General features: G+C 46.2%; 1 protein-coding gene across 2 annotated transcripts in view; it reads right to left on the reverse strand.

The window, feature by feature from the left end:
• The window catches only part of BTBD9 (BTB domain containing 9), a 523844-nt gene extending 510241 nt beyond the window's left edge, over window positions 1–13603 (reverse strand). For both annotated transcript variants that reach the window (XM_069236325.1, XM_069236324.1), the window contains exon 1: window positions 13178–13603. The gene's annotated coding sequence lies outside the window, so the exon portion shown is untranslated. The remainder of the gene's footprint in view (window positions 1–13177) is intronic.
• Window positions 13604–18783: the final 5180 nt, after the last annotated feature.

Genomic DNA, 18783 nt, shown 5'->3' on the forward strand with positions numbered 1-18783 from the left:
AAAGGAAAGGGGAGTGACCACTCCCCTGACCTGCACCTCCCAGGCGAGTTGCCCAGAGCTCCTCCAGTGTGCCCCAGACCTCTGCCATCTTGGATTCAGAGGTGTTGCTGGCACACTGGACTGCTCTGAGTGGCCAGTGACAGCAGGTGACGTCAGAGACTCCTTCTGATAGGCTCTTATCTCTGTTAGTAGCCAATCCTCCTTCCTAGGTAGCCAAACCTCCTTTTCTGGCTATTTAGGGTCTCTGCTTTGGGGAATTCTTCAGATAACGAATGCAAGAGCTCACCAGAGTTCCTCTGCATCTCCCTCTTCACCTTATGCCAATGGATCGACCGCTGACTGCTCAGGACGCCTGCAAAACCGCAACAAAGTAGCAAGAAGACTACTAGCAACCTTGTATCGCTTCATCCTGCCGGCTTTCTCAGCTGTTTCCAGGTGGTGCATGCTCTGGGGGTAGCCTGCCTCCTCTCTGCACCAGGAGCTCTGAAGAAATCTCCAGTGGGTCGACGGAATCTTCCCCCTGCAACCGCAGGCCACAAAAGACTGCAGCACCGGTCCTCTGGGTCTCCTCTCAGCACGACAAGCGTGGTCCCTGGAACTCAGCAACTCTGTCTAAGTGACTCCCACAGTCCACTGACTCCTCAGTCCAACTTTGGTGGAGGTAAGTCCTTGCCTCCCCACACAAGGCTGCATTGCTGGGTACCGCATGATTTGCAGCTGCTCCGGCTCCTGTGCACTCTTCCAGGATTTCCTTCGTGCACAGCCAAGCCTGGGTCCCCGACACTCTAACCTGCAGTGCACAACCTTCTGAGTTGTCCTCCGGCGTCGTGGGACTCCCTTTTGTGACTTCGCGTGGACTCCGGTTCACTCTTCTTCCAAGTGCCTGTTCAGGTACTTCTGCGGGTGCTGTCTGCTTCTGTGAGGGCTCCCTGACTTGCTGGGAGCCCCCTCTGTCTCCTCATCCAAGTGGCGACATCCTGGTCCCTCCTGGGCCACAGCAGCATCCAAAAACCCTAACCGTGACCCTTGCAGCTAGCAAGGCTTGTTTGCAGTCTTTCTGCGTGGGAACACCTCTGCAAGCTTCTTCACAACGTGGGACATCCATCCTCCAAAGGGGAAGCTCCTAGTCCTCTTCGTTCTTGCAGAACACCAAGCTTCTTCCATCCAGTGGCAGCTTCCTTGCACCCTCAGCTGACCTTTCCTGGGCTCCTGCCCACTCTCAACACTGTTGCGACTCTTGGACTTGGTCCCCTTGTCTTACAGGTACTCAGGTCCGGAAATCCACTGTTGTTGCATTGCTGGTGTTTGTTCTTCCTGCAGAATCCCCCTATCACGACTTCTGTGCTCTCTGGGGGTTGTAGGTGCACTTTACACCTACCTTTCAGGGTCTTGGGGTGGGCTATTTTTCTAACCCCCACTGTTTTCTTACAGTCCCAGTGACCCTCTACAAGCTCACATAGGTTTGGGGTCCATTCGTGGTTCGCATTCCACTTTTGGAGTATATGGTTTGTGTTGCCCCTATACCTATGTGCACCTATTGCAATCTACTGTAACTTTACATTGCTTGCATTACTTCCTTTTACTATTACTTGCATAATTTTGGTTTGTGTACATATATCTTGGGTATATTTCTCATCCTCATACTGAGGGTACTCACTGAGATACTTTTGGCATATTGTCATAAAAATAAAGTACCTTTATTTTTAGTATATCTGTATATTGTGTTTTCTTATGATATTGTGCATATGACACCAGTGGTATAGTAGGAGCTTTACATGTCTCCTAGTTCAGCCTAAGCTGCTTTGCCATAGCTACCTTCTATCAGCCTAAGCTGCTAGAAACACCTCTTCTACACTAATAACGGATAACTGGACCTGGCACAAGGTGTAAGTTCCTCTGGTACCCACTACAAGCCAGGCCAGCCTCCTACAACGACTATCAGCGACATTGTAGCGCCTAATCCTACCGGCCTTCTTGACTGTTTCCTGATGGTGCATGCTCTGAGGGCTGTCCGCCTTCACCCTGCACTGGAAGCCAAGAAGAAATCTCCTGTGGGTCGACGGAATCTTCCCCCTGCTAACGCAGGCACCAAACTTCTGCTTCACCGTTCCTCTGGGCCCCCTCTCACCTTGACGTGCATGGTCCCTGGAGCACAGGAGCTGGATCCACGTGACCTCGACAGTCCAGTGGTCCATCTGTCCAAATTTGGTGGAGGTAAGTACTTGCCTCCCCACGCCAGACAGTAATTCTGTGTATTGCGTGAACTGCAGCTGCTAGGGCTTCTGTGCACTTTTGCAAGGAATCCTTCGTGCACAACACAGCACAGCCCAGGTCCCCAGCACTCCGTCCTGCACTGCTCAACTCGCTGAGTTGACCACCGGCTTCGTGGGACCCTCCTTTGTAGTGTTGAGATGACCGCCGTGCTCAGATTTCTTAAAACCTGTGCTCAAGTTCTTCTGCGGGTGCTGCCTGCTTCTGCGGGGGATCTTTGTGTTGCTGAGCACCCCCTCTGTCTCCTCCTCCAAGGGGCAACCTCCTGGTCCTTCCTGGGCCGCACCCATTTTCTTCAACCGTGACCTTTGCAGCTAGCAAGGCTTGTTTGTGGTCTTTCTGCGTGGAAACAACTCTGCATCCTCCAGCTGCCATGGGACATCATCCGTGCAAAGGAGAAGTTCCTGGCATCTTCCGTTTTTGCAGAATCTTCAGCTTCTTCCACCCAGAGGCAGCCATTTTGCACCTTCATCCGGGGTTTAGTGGGCTCCTGCCCCCCCCCGGGCACTTTTGTGACTCTTGGAATTGGTCCCCTTCCTTTGCAGGTCCTCAGTCTTCAGGGCAGTCCATCTTCAGTGCTTTGCAGTCAGTTGTGGTCTCTGCAGAATCTCCTATCACAACTTTAGTGTGTTTCTGGAGAAGTAGGGTCACTTTACTCCTACATTTCAGGGTCTTGGGGTGGGGTATCTTGGACACCCTTAGTGTTTTCTTACACTGCCAGCGACCCTCTACACCATGGGTACTCGCAAACATTTCTCCGGGGGCCACAAAATACCGTCTGTGGCATGCCCGAGGGCCTTACTGATGCCAGCAGGCCGAGAGTCGGGGTGATGAAAACTGGGCATAGGAAGTGGGTGGGGGGGTGAAGCAGATACATGATATGAATAACAAACAGAGAAAAAGATACTCATCTGGTAGCTGAATTGCAAAATGTGATACCAGAAAACTAAGCATCAGTCCCTGCTTCCTCATTTGACCTAACTGTGATCCTAGGCAATTGGTTGATTTCATGTGCCTCCTTTTACTTCAATACCACATGAGAGCCCCTTGAAATACACAGGTTTAGGATGTGTGCTATACAAAAAAAAGTCTCTTGTGTTTTATTTCATAAACTATAATGTTGTTCCAATTCTCTAACAACCAAGGATACACACAAGGTGCACCTGACAAATTACTTGCCTCTGGGTTCACTGGTGGCATTGTTTTCAGAATGGGGGCAGCCTGGATGTTTCCAAGATCATGTTTGAAAGTATTACTTCTAATAAATGCATCAATGCAGCGATATAATCTGATTCTAGTAAGGTAAAACACTCATGTGTTTTAATAAAATGCACTTTTGAAGTTTCCAGACAGTTTACCACATTTTTACTTTTAGTGCAAGATACTTTTAAAACTAAACGTGTTCCTACAAATAAGTTGTCTAGGCCACTTAATGTGTAAATAAAGTAGGCCCATTTCAGAATTTTTCTGCTTTGTCAAGTGAACAGAAGCCAAGTGCTGCTGTTCACCAGGGGGCCACAATTAGAGGCCAGCAGGGCTGCATGCGGCCCCCGGGACGTACTTTGAGTATCAATGCTCTACACACTACACTAGGCCTGGGGTCCCTAAGTGGTACGCATTCCACTTTCTTAGTATATGGTTTGTGTTGCCTCTAGGCCTATTGCATCCTTTTGTATTCTACAGTGTTTGCACTACTTTTCTAACTGTTTACTTACCTGATTTTGGTTTGTGTGTATATTTTGTGTATTTTACTTACCTCCTAAGGGAGTATATCCTCTGAGATACTTTCTGACATATTGTCACTAAAATAAAGTACCTTTTTTTTATTAACTCTGAGTATTGTGTTTTCTTATGATATAGTGCTAAGTGATATAAGAGGTATAGTAGGAGCTTTGCATGTCTCCTAGTTCAGCCTAAGCTGCTCTGCTATAGCTACCTCTAACAGCCTAAGCTGCTAGAACACTAGTAATCTACTAAAAAGGGATAACTGGACCTGGCACAAGATGTAAGTACCATCAGGTACCCACTATAAGCCAGGCCAGCCTCCTACAACCACCACTTCATAATTGGGGTAAGTTATGGAAGTGATTTGATAAGGCAGACGTGACCAAGATTTCAGACATTTTAACAAAAGGCAACTACTCTTCGGTGAAGGCAGTAGGAAACGGCAATCTTTATTTTTCTAGACCAAAGTATAAGTTGTCTCACCTCAAACAATATCCAACACGCTCTCCTAAAGAGAAATCGATTTTTGCCACCACTGGATACACCTAGCCTTAGTGAAGTTCAGAAGCCGAAACAAAGTTGTAACTTTTTCCTTGCATCGATAGGTGCATTACATTTACATTGATTCACCATGATGCACCGTGCAATATGATGAAATGTATTCTGTTTGCATCTTAATTATTTTTATTTAGAAATATACTAGTTAAGGTAATTAAAATACTGTTTAAGGGAGGGCACAAAATTGTGAGCGGTACTCTCTTGTTCAAACCTGCCAATACAAATTTAAAACAAAACATTATAGGAGCAAGGTGAGAGAAAACTGAAGGTCTGACTTTTCAATGAAAACACAAATAGGGTTTAAATGTCCAATATTTCACCTGGGGCACTCGGCACTCACATTGAGGCATGGCAATTGGGAGATACGCTATGATAATTTAAACAAGCACCTCCATTTGTTGTTCCATTCACTACGTGTCCTGTCTCCTGGTTTGTACCATCTCCTTGCTCATAAACAGCTTGTCACCAATAGCACCTACCAACACATCTCAAGTTCACATGCGACACATTCATTATCTACCAGGGGATCCTAGGTACAGTTGCTCAAGATTGTATTTGCAAACCAGGGAGATTTTAGTTTCCCTAAAACTGATTAGTATCCACGACCCTCTGCTTGAGCACGGTCACGATCCACTTCCCATTAAAAAGGAGACAGTTTTCAAAAATACTAAACAAGCATACCCTTGGAAGCCTAGAATGAGAATATTGTAACAAGATCCTGAGAACCTTGGAAAAAGTAAAGGCTTACAAACAGCGCAGTGGCTCACAAAAGCTTCCTAACAGGAAGGGCTGTGCAGCATGTGTTCTAGGTACAAATGTCCAAGAAGCAGCATCTGAAAATTTAATGAAAGCAAAGGAGATGCAGGAAGCTAGAGAGAGGTTACGCCTCCTAGGGTATTATAAGTACCGAAGGCCACTCCTTAAGTCTAGGGAAAATCACAAACCAGGACAAGTAATTCAAAGAGAATCATGTTTTAAAACGTTTGCTTAAGTTTTGTAAAACAAAGTCAAAAAAAGTACTCTCTAGTTCTGGACAGGTATCAGGAAAGATGAAGTTTCTTTAATACAGTTTAAAAATAAAAACAAAGACCGATGTAGATAGGCATTAGCAATCAAGTCCAATCTCGGAATAAATGTACTACTGTCAGATTGCATATCCTATTTTTGCACATCTGCAATGAGAACGAAAAATATTTTGCTCTGCAATAGATGTACTGGCTTCCACTGTTCAAAAATGACATTTAGTAGAACACAGTGAACTCTAGCCACATTGATTTTACCAGCGTGCGAATCACTCTGCAGGTCTTTAAAAAAACAGTGATGGAGGCCTGCAAGGGACAGCAGACCTCCGTTCATTGCATTGATGTGTTCAAGTGTCAAAAAAGCAGACTGACTGTTTTATAAGGACAAGGGCTGCAATAAAAAAAATAGAATTATTGGCAGAGACACAGAGGGCATTTGGCCTTTTACCCATCCCCTTAACCACTGCTCTCCCTAATGCTGGCTGGTTTGATTTGACAAGTAGGAGAAGTCTCTTAGGGACAGCATCCCCTTTGCAAACAGATCCTGTGTCCTTTGAGTTTCTGGTATCTCGTTAATCATTTGTGACCTTGACAGTGGTTAGAAACCACTGAAGCATGCCATTGTGAATCACAAGAAAGGGAGGTAGGGGCACCCATCTCACCCACCCTTTCCCTACTGCTAAGTATAATGTCATAGTTTGGAAGTTGCAAATCAGAAATCCATTCGTAACTAGTCATTTTCCTTTTGAACACTGCTAACGGCTTTACTACATTGGCAAAACCTGCTTTTTGAGACCAAGAGGCTTAACAAGTCCAAGAAGACTTCAGACTTTAGACCCCTAGTTTGGATGTTTAGGTACAGACGCCTAGATGCTTATATAGGAAGTTGGCTTTGTGGGCCTTTGTAAGGGTTCTATACTGGGTTGTATAAAGAAAAATGTACTTATGGAAACCTGATCTAAAAACACATCTCCACTGATCAGTTTCCTCAGATTTTCAAGATGAATGGCTTTCTGAGGATGTCATCTATCCTTGTAAACCCATTTCATGCAGATTTGTTTTTTTACGGGATCACAAAGATGTCTTGTTTTCTTTTTACAGCAGAGGGAAGAGTGTGCCAATCTGCTGCCCTATTTCGTTTCTTCCTACCTAGACCTCTATTTTGCTAGGAAATCCCTGCAACACTCACTTTTGCAGGGAGTTCTCCTCCTTTACTACTGCCCTCTTCTCATATCTTTTTTCTTTTAATCTACTTCATTTCTTTATTTTGGATAGCATTACAAAAATAAAAAACAATACCAAACAGAAGGGCAGACCTTGGTCAGAATCACAGAAGCTATTCACAGTGCTCAGAATGCATAGGTATACGTAATTTTAAGCAATACTATTCAGGCACACCTATATACTGTATAGTGCAGCATCATAATAAAGGCTTGCATCGGACATTGGTCTGGGGTGGTCGACAACAGACATACATAGCGATTGAGGGACTTTTCGCAGTCCTGAGTACACATTATACATTTCTCAAATCACTTGCAGTATTTCACAATAGTGTTTTTGACAAACATCACATCAGTAGCTCATACAGAATGCTCAGGTATCTGTACTCTTGCCTGCGGAGTGTCTAGTGGGTGTATAATCAAATATGTGCGCAGGGGGTCCCGGATATCTTTGGGTCTAGACTGCGACTGTAGCATTTCCGCATATACCTCTAGTTGAGCAGTATATTTGGTCAGACAGTCATTCTTCAAATTTAGGCGCCCTTCCTCTGCAAGCAATCGTAAGCTTCACCAGTAACAATTCGAGGGCAACAGATCGTCTACAGCATAGTTCAACTTGCTCAGTATATCCTAACAACGCCAGTAGAGGAGTGAGTGCGAGGGCGTCAGTGGTCATTTCTCACAGTGCAGCTTCCACCATATCCCAATATGAGCAGATGTGCCCCCTCAAGATGTAGAACGTCCGCCCCCTCCATATTGCACCGCATACATTTACCATCATCACGCAGACCGTAGCGATATGGCTGCGCTGGGGTATAATACACTCTCTGGAGAATCTATGGTGTATAACACACAGCCGGCTGCTGGGAGCAACTCTCCCCGTGTGTGAGCCGCAGTCGCCCCACACTTTGTCTGTAAGGTCAACGTATACGTCAGTTTGCCTGCCAGCTCGTGCTTGTTCCGCACCAGGAGCTGTCCCCATCTTCGCAGTGATATTAAAGAGAGAAATCAGGTGTTGTGGTGTCTCAGCTTGAAGCAGTGTGTGTAGTACATTCCGTCTTGGGGGCTCCTCAGGGAAAGATGCACAGCTGATTTTAAGTTATGTCGAATTCTGACATACATTTTATTTTGGTGACACAAATTTCAAAAATACCTTAGAGACTATACTCCCTTAGGATGTAAGTAATATAAAAACAGTATATACACACTAGAATGCAGAAATAACTGTAAAAACAGTTAGAAAACAGTGCAAATAGTGAAAATCACAATAGGTTGCAATGGGCGTAAGGGGAACACAAACCATATACTAAAATAGTGGAATGCGAAAGTCGGTTTCCCACCTAGGCAAGTGTAGTGTGTAAAGGGGTGCTGGGAGTGTAAGAAAAGACAAAGGGAAGTCATAGAACCCTCCCCAAAGCACAGGCAAACAGGAGTAAATCACAGTAAGTTTCCTAGAACGCATAAGAAGTCATGACAGAAGATTATGGAAGAACCAGAAGAGACTGCAAAACACCAATGATGGATTCCTCGACCTGAAAACCTGTGGGAGAAAGGGGCAGAATATTCCTGTTGGAGTCTTGTGATCCGAATCTGAGGAAACACCCACAGGAGAGACCCTAAATAGCCTTGAAAGGGGGATCGGTCAGCTACACAGGTAAGCACCTCTCAGGGGAGGGATCTGACATCCCCTGCTGGCACTGGTCACTCAGCTGCTCCCAGAGTGCCCCACCACCTTGGAATCCAAGATGGCAAAATCCAGGGACCCTCTGGAGGAGCTCTGGGCACCACCCCTGGGGTGGTGATGGACAGGGGAGTAGTCACTCCCCTGTCCTTTGTCCAGTTTCGTGCCAGAGCCAGGGCTGAGGGATCCCTGAACTGATGTAAACTGGATTATGCAAGGAGGGCACCATCTGTGCCCTTCAAAGCATTTCCAGAGGCTCTGGGAGGCTACCCCTCCCATGCCTGTAATACCTATTTCCAAAGGGAGAGGGTGTAACACCCCTCTCCCAAATGAAATGCTTTGTTCTGCCTTCCTGGGCATGAGCTGCTCAAGCAACAGGAGGACAGAAACCTGTCTGTGAGGTGGCAGCAGCTGGGGCTCCCTGGAAAACCTCAGAAGGCTGTATGGCAGTACTGGGGGTTCACTGTGGAGCCCCCAGAGTGCATGAAATTGTAAAACCAATACTAGAATCAGTATTGGGGTACAATTCCCAGATGTGAGACACCTTACATGGCCATATTCAGAGTTACCATTATGAAGCTGGACATAGGTATTAACCTATGTCCAGTGCACACGTAAAATGGTGTCACAGCACTCACGAAGTCCGAAAAAATGGTCCTGGACGACATGGGGGAAACTTCTGCTAATGCAGGGGTGCCCTCATACACAGGTACTTTGCACCCAGCCTTCAGGGTTGGAAGGCCTGACATATGGGTGACTCATGAGTGACCTGGTGCAGTGTAAATGGCTGTGAAATGGTGCATGCACGACTTCACACAGGCTGCAATGGCAGTCCTGTAGAAGCCGTTGCATGGGCTCCCTATGGGTGGAAAAAGTAATGCTGCAGCCCATAGGGATCCCTTAGAAACCCAATGCCCTGGGTACCATATACTAGGGACTTATAAGGGGGCACCAGTATGCCAATTTGGGATGAAACACTGGGTTACCAGTATGTAGTTATAAATCTGGGAAAAGAGAGGGCATAAGCACTGGGATCCTGGTTAGCAGGATCCCACTGACACAGTCAAGCATACTGACAAACAGTCAAACACACTGACAAACAGATCAGAAATGGGGGTAACCATGCTAGACAGAGGCTACTTTCTCACAGTAGTCAGAGGCAAAGGGTCGCATAGTAGCTGTCAAAGGGAAGATATGGGATTTCCCCCAGTTAACCTGTATGCCATACAGCTCGCCAAAATGCACTAACTCCTGCGATATCCTGTTAAGGCTGTCCTGCAGATTTCTAAGGTATAGGGTGATATTGTTTGCTTAAAGCGATACAAGGATACTTCTAGATGGGTATCCAAAAGCATATTCCCAGTGCCACTGGCGCAATCTTGCAGCTAAGGGCTCCACCACTAGCGCAAATAGCAACGGAAACAGCAGGCAGCCCTGCTTCATGCCTCTGGAAATCTGTACAGAGTCAGAAGTTAGGCCATTAATGTGCACCCTCACACCAGTTGAGTGTACAATACAACAACCCAGGCCAAATAAGAGCGTGGAATCCCCATTGGCCGGAGTATAGCCATTAAAAAAAATCCCACTCAAGAGAGCTGAAAGCTTTGGTGGTGTCAAGAAAGACCGAAACTGCAGCCAGATCTGGGTCGATTTCTTGCAGAACAGCAAACAGGGTTCTCAAATTACGTGATGTTGATCTTCCTGGAACAAAGCCTGATTGATCAGGTCTCACTGGGAATGGCACGAGCAGCGACAGTCGATTGGCAAGAATTTTTGCCAATATCTGAACGTCACAGTTGATCAGCAATAGGGGTTTGAATGAATCACAATGATCAGGTGGCTTGCCAGGTTTAAGTAGAGCCAGAATCCTAGCCTCGTGCATTTTGGGAGGCAGCATACCAACTTCCTTGCCTCTTGATAGACTGCCTTTAATATTGGCATTAGTAGGTCCACATACGTTTTATATAAGTTAGCAGGCAGACCATCGTGCCACGGGCCTTGGGAAAGTGACTTTTTTTCTTTTTAAAAAGAGTTCCAGAAAATCTGCCCTTGTTTTCTTTAAGTGTACAAGCAGTAGGAAATGTTAAACTAATACTTATTGTAATATTGTTTGACATAACAGTTCATTCATTTATCTTTTTTGATTAACTCAATCCCAGCCCCATTTTCTTCCCAGTTTCACAAAGATCTTGTTTCTCCCTAAAGAATCTAATCATAACAAGTATGGGAAGTCCTTATGACATGCGTGTACTCGCAACAAATCACAAATACGGAAGCATTTATTAGTGGTTGGCAACTGTTGCGACATAGAATTAGATTAGAAAGATCGTGTCAGACGTGTATTAGCACCGATACCCACAAGACAGCATGTGCCCACCTACAATAATTGGTCCGGCAGCAGTGAAGTGTGCACAGAGATACTGATACTTTACTGTGTGACAGACCAAGTGAGGACAGAGAGCACTTCGTAGTGTTCCAACCAGTGATGGACAGCGGCACCTGATAAAGTGACAGCAACAGAAGGTACAGAAGAGCATGAAAGCTAGAAAGAAGCAGTGGGACACAAGGAGCAACAGAGAAAGTGAACAGTGTACTACAACAAAGAGGAAAAATAATTCAAGCCAGGTTAGGAGAGCACTGCATGTGAATGAATACCAACCAGAGGGCCCACGTGATTGACTACTATGCAAGGTGAAGTAGTGTTTTCAATGGAAATTTGCAAGTGGAGGTAGTTACAGCCCCAAAGTACCTAACTGCTAATGAGAAGTGTAGGTACCCTCACATTAAAAATATTACACTTTTGCTGAGAAGTGGTGATACTATTTCAGTTTTTAAAATACTGCATGTACTAAATATCAACAGTATCTACCAATTTAAAACTACTGACTAGTTTAGATTATCACCCACAGTGGGGCAAAGAAAGTGCAAGCTAGAAAGGAGCTGCGGCAACACACTGTGGTGAACCAACAAATTAGCAGGGAGAGCCGAGCCAACCTAAGGGTCTAGCTGGGCTCTAAGAGCTTGTGCACGCACAAAAGTAGTTGGCATCTAAACCATGCAACAAACATGAAGTGAAAATATGATAGTGTCTTTAACATTTGAAAATGTATCTCTGTAACATAAAGAAGCTTTTCACCTTAATACATCTGATACTTTTTGTACAGCGCACATCCTGAACTCACGTATCGGAAGGCGCTCTCATGCATGATAGCAAGGAGCTGGAAATATGATGGATACCCTTGAGTTCTCATTGTCCCGAAAAAACTCTATGCTGTCAGTCAGCACTATCTGTGCATCTCCATTTCTGAGCCGACTCATGCAAAGTGAAGGACTCTAGCGCTGAACCTTGAGACCCATATCCAATGCGCACTTCCCACTGTGGGCTGATTGAAGCCCCCTATGGATATCCAGCATATTTCGAGTTCAGGCCATTGACAGCCACCCTGACCTTGAAGATTGTCACAAGGCCCCCCCCCCTCTCCTTTAGCAACTGCATTACATTTCATAATCTCTCTCTCTGGCTCTTTGTAACCTCTATAGTCCTGATGAGGATCTCACTATTTTTATTGGGATCTAAACGTCAACTTTAAAAACACAGACTTTGTATGACTGTTGAGAACTTGCTGTATTGGGCGGTTTTTTTCTTGTGTTTATTGATACAATTATTGATCAAAATGTATCACTTGAGTGTATCACCTCAAAAGAGATCACTGAGCACATTTGTTTTGCACCAATATTCACTGTACCACTATGTGCCTTAAAGTGATTTTTCATAAACTCCTTTAAACAAATTTTATTTGCCATATAGCTCCAGACAGGCAGTCGAGAACAGGTTAATAATCAGCGTGCCCAGTCCTCAGGTTGCAACTGCTAACCATATATACAAAAAAGTCAATCAAAAGGAGAGCCCGTCACTTATCCTAGATCACTTGTCGATCCATTTATATGCTCTATGTTGAGCTATTACAATTTATCACATCATTTGAGGATGTTACTCCTTTGGAAATGACTCACACAATACTTCACTAATTCTGTCAATGTTCTCCTTTATTTGTATTTCATTTCAAGCAGACCCAGCCAACGCGTCTCGTTCCTCACTAGGAACTTCATCAGTGCATGTTATGCAGTGATCTTTCATATCTGGTGAGAAACAGTTTCACGAGTCTTAAGCACATATCTGCTCTTGTCGAGGCACATCCTCAAGCAAAAAGATAGGAGGCACCGATCTAATGTGCCTCAAGTCAATTCTGAGGTGAGGTTGTCAGTGAAAGTAAGCAAGGTTGTCAGTGATAGGAGTGAGGCTGTCAATGATAGGTGTGACAGACACATAGCGGCACAGTAAATACTGGTGCAAAGCATATGTGCTTGGTGCTCTCTTTAGAGGTGATACACTCAAGTGATAAATCTTGATCAATAACTGTTTCAACAAACACAAGAACAGCACGGTCCATTACAACAAGAAGGGAGGGGATACTGTCAGGAGGAGAGGCTGCCGGGAGGAGAGGCTGTCAGTGATAAGGGGCGAGCCTCTGAGCAGGAGGGTTAGGTTTGAGTCTCTCAGAAAGAGGGAGGCGAGACGAAAGGGTGTCAGGTTAAAGGGGGGGTTGGAGTCTGTACATGAGGGGAAGCAGGTGTGAGGCAACAGACCCAAGAGGGGTATGTTAAAAGCTGCAGGATATGCGGACAGAACCGTGTCTCACCAGCTCGTCTCCAGCCTGCTGTCCGCCAGTCTCTCCATCGCCTCTAGTCGCAAGGAGCGGCCGGTTCACCCGCAGCTCCTGTGCCCCGCTGAGACCGTGACGCCGACCCCGAACCCAGGGAGGCAGCGGCCCGGCTCCTGCTAGCCCTGGACAGCTGACCCGGTATAACTCCCAGCGCCCAGGCCGGCTCGGTGTTGTGCTACGGTATCCCGGAAGGGCCAGGCCACGCCCACCCGGCCTCTACTGAAGTCGGAGGGACGCCATCTTACGAGGGGGGCAGACGTGACGAACCCGGAGAGTAACGGGTCAGGATAGAATAACAAGCCCAGCCAGCTATACATTAGGGGCGACAATAGCTATAGGCAACACTCACAGTATCTGCCACATCCATAGTTGAACCAGCTAAGTCGCTGTTATAGGTAGTCTGTGACCGTGAAAACAGAAAAGGGACAGCAGCAGTAAGTACCTCGGCTTCTAATCGTGGCGGCCATGATGGACTGGTCATATTTCCCGAACTTGGTACTGCAGTAGGAGGAGGCCTGAACACTAACACCAGCAGAGCTCTTAGTCATGCCATTATACCACAGGGAACTATCGGAATTCGGGAACGTAAACGAAACCAGGGCCAATTTAATCTGGGGAGTTAATTTGCTGAACCATAAAGGCTCTTCCAAATCCAATTAACGTTTTCAACGTCATATGCATGCATATGGTGACCACCTGGCATTGAGGCAAATTCTGAACAGGACTGTAAAGAATTCAGGACAAAAGGTCAAAATTCAGGACAAAAATTCAAGAACAAACTTGACAGACACACCCAAGAGAGGCCATACCCCATTGTATTATCAGTGTATTTATTTGCTCTTTTTTTTTTAACACAGCACTATTTATTCACTGTGGTCCTTTTGTGATTGCCTCCAAGTATTCTACATTCAGGTGTCACATTACATCCTTGTTCAGTAGTAAATTAATGCCCTTCAGAACTGTGTCAAGGCCATCACCCCACCAAATCTACCCAATCTTTCTTGAGAAAGTAACAACAAAATTTTGATTATGTTTCCGAACATTTTAAAGTCTCTGACAAACAGTTTGGGAAACATTAAGGTAAGTAACCTTATGCTAATTTAAACAAATTGAACAAAAACATCTGTCTTACCCCAACCGCCCATGGACTTTCAACCTAATTTGTTTTTAATGAGGCAGGGCAGAGGGTGTGGGTGACAGTCTCACACCTAATGTCAGGATGTGAGGTACCTACAACTTGTATGTAGTCTCACAGCACTAGAATGTATGCGTGAGAATCTACATTTATCTCAGAACTGGGAGCCTGGACTACCAATCAGAGATAATAAAAGAGGATGAAATTGAGATCAAATGGGAGGTTGTTGCTAAGAACCGGATAAATAAGGAAGAGAAGAACAAGGTGTGACAATTCCTAAAATCAGACAAGATGGGCCCACCAAGACTATGACAAGGTATTGGGTACCTGGACAGTTGTCTCTGCAGAGAGGAGAGAAACAGAAGAGGCAATGTCAAGTGTTTGAACAAGCAGCACCCACCCACCTTGGCAAACTCTTCTGGTGCAATGGTCCGCTGTTCGTGCTTGTGAAGGGTGAGCAGGGGCCAGACCCCTTGCAAGATTGTGCAAGGCAATTGCCCACTTTGTCCATGCTTTAATATGGTTTTGAAATTGAGCAAAAGCCAAACTAGTGATCTGGGTTATCCCCAAGTGTCAAGTATACAGAATCTTCAAAATATTTGGGATGTAAATTGCACAAACAAAATGTAAGATTTTTAGAATATAATCAGTGTTTCTTAAACACATGGCACTGGTTTCCCCTTTATATAAAAGTAGACCTCAGATTGAACTGGGAACCTAGTGATTAATATCTACCATTCTCCCACTGATTTGCAGGATGGAAATCTCAGCAGAGTGTCACAGTCCCTCCGAGCCCAGTTTGCCTTTTGGTCTTCTCTTCTGCTTTCTGTAGTGGGCCACGTGTGTAGGAGGCTGGACTGGCTTGTAGTGAGTACCAAGGGGTACTTGCACCTTGCACCAGGCCCAGTTATCCCTTATTAGTGTATAGGGTGTCTAGCAGCTTAGGCTGATAGATAATGGTAGCTTAGCAGAGCAGCTTAGGCTGAACTAGGAGACGTGTGAAGCTACTACAGTACCACTTAGTGTCATATGCACAATATCATAAGAAAACACAATACACAGTTATACTAAAAATAAAGGTACTTTATTTTTATGACAATATGCCAAAGTATCTTAGAGTGTACCCTCAGTGAGAGGATAGGAAATATACACAAGATATATATACACAATAGCAAAAATATGCAGTATAGTCTTAGAAAACAGTGCAAACAATGTATAGTTACAATAGGATGCAATGGGGAAACATAGGGATAGGGGCAACACAAACCATATACTCCAGAAGTGGAATGCGAACCACGAATGGACCCCAAACCTATGTGACCTTGTAGAGGGTCGCTGGGACTATTAGAAAATAGTGAGACTTAGAAAAATAACCCTCCCCAAGACCCTGAAAAGTGAGTGCAAAGTGCACTAAAGTTCCCCTAAGGACAAAATAGTCGTGTTAGAGGGAAAATGCAAGGAAAACACAAATCAGCAATGCAACAACGATGGATTCCTGTCTGAGGGTACCTGTGGAACAAGGGGACCAAGTCCAAAAGTCACAAGCAGCTCGGAGATGGGCAGATGCCCAAGAAATGCCAGCGGTTGGTGCAAAGAAGCTCTTACTAGGCTGAAGAACTGTGAATACTGCAGGAACGACAAGGGCTAGAGACTTCCCCTTTGGAGGATGGATCCCCCACGCCTTGGAGAGTCGTGCAGAAGTGTTTTCCCGCCGGATGGACGCCAACAAGCCTTGCTACACGCAAATCGTGCGTTTGGCGTTTTTGGACGCTGCTGGGGCCCAGGAGGGACCAGGAGGTCGCAAATTGGACCTGCAGAGAGAGGGGACGTCGAGCAAGACAAAGAGCCCTCACTGAAGCAGGTAGCACCTGGAGAAGTGCCCGAAACAGGCACTACGAGGATGCGTGAAACGGTGCTCGCCGAAGTTGCACAAAGGAGTCCCACGTCGCCGGAGACCAACTTAGAAAGTCGTGCAATGCAGGTTAGAGTGCCGTGGACCCAGGCTTGGCTGTGCACAAAGGATTTCCGCCGGAAGTGCACAGGGGCCGGAGTAGCTTGCAAAGTCGCGGTTCCCAGCAATGCAGCCCAGCGAGGTGAGGCAAGGACTTACCTCCACCAAACTTGGGCTGAAGAGTCACTGGACTGTGGGGGTCACTTGGACGGTGTCGCTGGATTCGAGGGACCTCGCTCGTCGTGCTGAGAGGAGACCCAAGGGACCGGTAATGCAGCTTTTTGGTGCCTGCGGTTGCAGGGGGAAGATTCAGTCGACCCACAGGAGATTTCTTCGGAGCTTCTGGTGCAGAGAGGAGGCAGACTACCCCCACAGCATGCACAAGCAGGAAAACAGTCGAGAAGGCGGCAGGATCAGCGTTACAGAGTTGCAGTAGTCGTCTTTGCTACTATGTTGCAGGTTTGCAGGCTTCCAGCGCGGTCAGCGGTCGATTCCTTATCAGAAGGTGAAGAGGGAGATGCAGAGGAACTCGGCTGAGCTCATGCATTCGTTATCTAAAGTTTCCCCAGAGACAGAGACCCTAAATAGCCAGAAAAGAGGGTTTGGCTACCTAGGAGAGAGGAAAGGCTACTAACACCTGAAGGAGCCTATCAGCAGGAGTCTCTGACGTCACCTGGTGGCACTGGCCACTCAGAGCAGTCCAGTGTGCCAGCAGCACCTCTGTTTCCAAGATGGCAGAGGTCTGGAGCACACTGGAGGAGCTCTGGACACCTCCCAGGGGAGGTGCAGGTCAGGGGAGTGGTCACTCCCCTTTCCTTTGTCCAGTTTCGCGCCAGAGCAGGGGCTAAGGGGTCCCTGAACCGGTGTAGACTGGCTTATGCAGAATTGGGCACATCTGTGCCCAACAAAGCATTTCCAGAGGCTGGGGGAGGCTACTCCTCCCCTGCCTTCACACCATTTTCCAAAGGGAGAGGGTGTCACACCCTCTCTCAGAGGAAGTTCTTTGTTCTGCCATCCTGGGCCAGGCCTGGCTGGACCCCAGGAGGGCAGCTGCCTGTCTGAGGGGTTGGCAGCAGCAGCAGCTGCAGTGAAACCCCAGGAAGGGCAGTCTGGCAGTACCAGGGTCTGTGCTACAGACCACTGGGATCATGGAATTGTACCAACAATGCCAGGATGGCATAGAGGGGGCAATTCCATGATCATAGACATGTTACATGGCCATATTCGGAGTTACCATGGTGAAGCTACATATAGGTAGTGACCTATATGTAGTGCACGCGTGTAATGGTGTCCCCGCACTCACAAAGTTCAGTGAATTGGCTCTGAACAATGTGGGGGCACCTTGGCTAGTGCCAGGGTGCCCTCACACTAAGTAACTTTGCACCTAACCTTTACCAGGTAAAGGTTAGACATATAGGTGACTTATAAGTTACTTAAGTGCAGTGTAAAATGGCTGTGAAATAACGTGGACGTTATTTCACTCAGGCTGCAGTGGCAGGCCTGTGTAAGAATTGTCAGAGTTCCCTATGGGTGGCAAAAGAAATGCTGCAGCCCATAGGGATCTCCTGGAACCCCAATACCCTGGGTACCTCAGTACCATATACTAGGGAATTATAAGGGTGTTCCAGTAAGCCAATGTAAATTGGTAAAAATGGTCACTAGCCTGTCAGTGACAATTTGGAAAGAAATGAGAGAGCATAACCACTGAGGTTCTGATTAGCAGAGCCTCAGTGAGACAGTTAGTCACTACACAGGTAACACATTCAGGCACACTTATGAGCACTGGGGCCCTGGGTTACCAGGGTCCCAGTGACACATACAACTAAAACAACATATATACAGTGAAAAATGGGGGTAACATGCCAGGCAAAATGGTACTTTCCTACACAACCCCCCCCCCAAACGAAGGACAATAAGACTAGCCATTACCTGATGAGTCTTCATTGTCTAAGTGGAAATATCTGGAGAGTCCATCTGCATTGGAGTGGCTACTCCCAGGTCTATGTTCCACTGTATAGTCCATTCCCTGTAGGGATATGGACCACCTCAACAATTTAGGATTTTCACCTTTCATTTGTTTTAGCCAAAGTAGGGGTTTGTGGTCTGTCTGAACAATGAAGTGAGTGCCAAACAGGTATGGCCTCAACTTCTTCAGAGCCCAGACCACAGCAAAGGCCTCCCTCTCAATGGCAGACCAACGCTTTTCTCTAGGGGTCAACCTTCTACTAATAAAAGCAACAGGTTGATCCTGGCCCTCAGAATTAAGTTGTGATAGGACTGCCCCTACTCCTAATTCAGATGCATCAGTTTGGACATAGAATTTTTTAGAGTAACAAGGGCTTTTCAGGACAGGTGCAGAGCACCTGGCCTGCTTCAGCTCCTCAAAAGCTTTCTGATAGTTTGCTGTCCATAATACCTTTTTAGGCATTTTCTTGGATGTGAGGTCATTAAGAGGGGCTGCAATGGAGCCATAGTTCTTAATGAACCTCCTGTAAT

The sequence above is a fragment of the Pleurodeles waltl genome, chromosome 5 (assembly GCF_031143425.1).
Source record: "Pleurodeles waltl isolate 20211129_DDA chromosome 5, aPleWal1.hap1.20221129, whole genome shotgun sequence".
Lineage (NCBI taxonomy): Eukaryota > Metazoa > Chordata > Amphibia > Caudata > Salamandridae > Pleurodeles > Pleurodeles waltl.